The 3,876-nt window shown below is 41.0% G+C and overlaps 1 long non-coding RNA gene across 1 annotated transcript; it reads right to left on the bottom strand.

Annotated features, from left to right (window-relative positions):
• Positions 1-2,489: 2,489 nt before the first annotated feature.
• LOC118559376 lies at positions 2,490-3,306 on the bottom strand. The gene is made up of 3 exons (XR_004928805.1): positions 3,274-3,306; positions 2,935-3,081; positions 2,490-2,715 (listed from the first exon to the last, which is right to left on the bottom strand). It is a non-coding gene; the product is annotated as an uncharacterized LOC118559376 (long non-coding RNA).
• Between the last annotated feature and the right edge of the window lie 570 nt (positions 3,307-3,876).

Below are 3,876 nucleotides of genomic sequence, written 5' to 3' on the forward strand. Positions count from 1 at the left end.
ACATCTGGAGTCAGAGTTCTGCCCACAGTGCGGCCAGGTTAGTGACCCTGCTTCTCTCTCACCTACCTGTCTGTTCCTGCTGGTCACTAACCTATCACTCTGCCTTCAGGAGTTGCCAGTCGCAGAGTGCGAGCCGTGCCAGGGGACCGCGCCGCCAGCGTCTAAATAAAGACTGTTAAAGTGTTTTACTCACTCGTTTTCGGGTATTTCTTGGGTCCATCCAAATTCATCACACTACAGGGATGATGTCAGCAATCTCACACAGTGGTGCTCCAGGAACAACCTGATCCTGAACACCAGTAAGACCAAGGAGGTAATAATAGAGTACAGGAGGTCCAAGAGGACTGAAAATGCTCCTCTCTACATACGGGAGGAGGTAGTGGAGTGGTACATTAGGTTCCTGGGCATTCATAGCTCCTCTGACGTCTCTTGGACTGCGACCACCTCCGACCTGGTGAAGAAGGCCCAACAATGGCTCTTCTGGGTTTGGGTTAGGGATGGGAGACTGCCGTCCAATGCTTTTAAATCACCTACACTGCAACTAGCCCATTATACGTTACAATCACCTTAATGTTACTGTCTAGTTGCAAACTATCATCTCTGAATATCTAAATACACATTGCTGTAAACAAAGCCTCAAATCATCACTGTTCAATAAGCACCCTACTACCTCATTATCTGTTACCTGTGACTTTCCTGAACGTTAAAAAAGTAACCCTTCTTCGTTGTCTGTTTGTCCGTTTTTTTGCCTTCATTATGTGTAATGTGATCTGTAATGTAAACTGGAGTAGCCAAAGAGAAATTTTGTCGTGGTAACACACGGTGACAAATAAATATTTTTGATTCTTGATTGTTGAGGGATACCCCAAACTGTTCAGCACCTGAGTCAAAGACTGCATGAATCTGTCTAGCTTTCTGAGTGTGATACAAAAGTAGACAGGAAAAAGCATTCAGTATGGTCACTGATGGATGGTATGATTTCTGCGTGCTTGTTCTCAAATATTTTCTTTAAACTCTGAGACAGGGTTCTTGCATCATTTTAAAAGTAAAATTTAATGCATTTTAAGACCCTTTTCAGACCTCAACAAATATAATTTAAGACCCAAAAATGTCATAATTTCTTTGGAATAGGCTACTCAATTTATTTCCTCCTACAAAGGAAATCAAAGCTTAAAAGTTTTCCATTTGGTATCAATTGTGTGCAATGTGTAAACCCGGTAAGTAAAAAAAGTAAAAATACTTTTCTTTGAGACCTTTTTATTTTATTTTATTTTGGCCCTTTGTGATGTAGAACAGAGCCAACGTAACATAAGTTAGATTACACTAAACACAATGCCTTGTATGAAGGAACCATATAGAATACTGAAAATAAGCTCACTCACTAATGTCCTCAAAACAGCCTTTCACAAGCCAAAATGTTGACAAATAATCTACATAACTGTTAGAAAACACAAATGTTATTACATGACTTTTAATGAAAGAAACCCTTTGTTTCGTAACATCCAAAGTTCTCCTCAAGACATGTGGCGCAGCTCTGCTGCTCTCTTCTCAATTTCATGGTCTAGGTCCACCAACTCCCTTCTCTTTTCCTTGCATCTTTTTCTCATGGAATTGGATTTAGTGAGAAGTTCTGCCATCTTGGTCCCTGCTCTATTCCCAGCCTTCTCTGCAAGGCCATCTGCATCCTTTTCTAGAGTTTCACACACAGTTGAGATTGTTCTTCTTTTCTCTTCTTCAAGCTCATCTTCACCCCTTTCCTCTTGTTCATCTGTTTTGTCTTTTCCTTTTTCTTCCTCTCATCTTCCAAGAAGATCCTGTACCGGATGCGTGCAGATGCACACTCATTTAGCAGCTCTTTAGTTAGAGGCACTTTGACCATTCCACAACACATCTTCACATAGTCGCAGATTAGTCTCTGTGAGACTATAATGTCTTCTTTCATTTTGCACATCTCCACCTCCTTGTTTTTGGAGAACCCACGCTCTACAGTAGCTTGTCCATGGGACAGAAGCAGCAGCTTTTCCACAAAGCTCCAAAGTTCGGCATCTCCATTCATGGCCTTATGCAGGAAGCTGTCAACCCGCAATTTTCCATCCAATCTCCTCTGGCCTCACTGAAGAGGAACTTCTGAAATTGTTGGGCAATCTTATTACCTGCATTTAAATAAAGACAAGCACATCTGTAATATTTTCTAATTAAAATTATACTTAGAGTATAGTGAAGATTTATTTTCACTATACTCTGGAAAATGCATCTGATATTTTCAACTATATTTCAATTATTATGTCTAAGAACATATATTAGGCCTACATACATTTATTATAACTCATACTAGGCTGTATTTCCAATAAAATAAAAACAAAAAATTAATTGCAAAATATTAGGCTAGTATGATACCTAAGATTCCTTTTGATAAACACTAGGCTAATTGTTCACATTTCTGATATGTCTACAGATGTTACCCGCTGTGACTCCTCCTGACAGCTTCTTATCCTGAACAAATTTCATGATGAGGTCCTTCATTTTTTGCAGGCACATGTCAGGTTCTTTGTGCATCTTTTGGGGGTCCAGGCACATCATATTTCGGACAGAGGGGTACTTCAGGGGACACTTCAATAAAATGTTCTGACAAATTTTTGACAGGGCACTCTGGCTGTCTCGCATGAACAGCAACAACTCACGCTCACTTCCACCACTCTGACTGCCTGACATTCCCTGACAAAAGCACAAAAGTCACACCACCTGAAACATCAAATAAACTCTCCCTATGTGTAACTTACACTACACAACATTTGACGGATCCAATTAATAGGTCAACTGCTTGATGTCAAAACAATTAAACTGATCTCTTTAATTTCTCAACATAAATACTTCACTAGTCAAGTGACTTTGCAGCTCATATAGCACAATGATAAAGTATTTTAAGATAATTACCACCTTGAGGGCAGCTGTGGCTCCCATGCCAATGTCCACTTGCTTTGGACTGACCCAAAGCTTTTGGTCTGTCACATCAAGCTTGACCAGCTTTACTGGGGAAACATCAACCTGGACGTCTCGCTTTATGAAGCGTCTGAGAAGGCTCTGAAAATAGAATAGCACAAGCATAATAATTCTAAACAAAATTGGAAAAAGTATTACAGTATTTACAATACTTTCTACAAACATCATCATGCTGAAAACTCAGTACTTTATTTTATTGTTCATATCCTCTGTAAATCACGGGTGCTTGAATGATTAAACCATCAATATACTTTTAGTAGTCATTAGGCCAACCCTGATTAGATCCTCCAAATCTCTGCCAAGGAAAAGAATCATCGGGGCATCTGTGTGGTACTTGGTGAGAAATGGCTGAAAACTTCTTGAGACACTCATGAAGAAGTGTAACTTTGCCAAGATGAAGTGATCCATCCAGGCTTCTGCGATGGTGTCATATGACGATGACCTTGGATTGGGGAGCTTCCTGGCTTTGACCTGATCCACATAGGTGACAATATATGGCCAAATTTCAATGGCTCGCTCCACTGCTGTAAGGTTTTCTAGCCATCGATGTCCACAAAATGGCAGAGGAAGTGTATCACACTCTGTCACTAACACAAAGTCCTCTCTCCTTGCAGGTGCACAATGAAACTGTCACACTCCAGGCCTGGGTGCAGGGCCGGGTTTTCTCTCTCTCTCTCTCTTCTCTGCAGGATGTGACGGGCAGGTGCTTCTCATCACAGCTAATTAGAGCCCTTCTTAAGGAGCAGAGGCCAGGAGGAGGGCGTCAGTTCTTTCTCGCTTCCAGCGTGGTACATGACCGAACTTACCCTGTTCCGAGTTCTCAGCAAGCAAGACCTAACATTTGTGTCTCTGTTGTTTTTCCCTCAGAACCTTTCG

This window comes from Fundulus heteroclitus, unplaced genomic scaffold (assembly GCF_011125445.2).
Source record: "Fundulus heteroclitus isolate FHET01 unplaced genomic scaffold, MU-UCD_Fhet_4.1 scaffold_28, whole genome shotgun sequence".
Taxonomy (NCBI): domain Eukaryota; kingdom Metazoa; phylum Chordata; class Actinopteri; order Cyprinodontiformes; family Fundulidae; genus Fundulus; species Fundulus heteroclitus.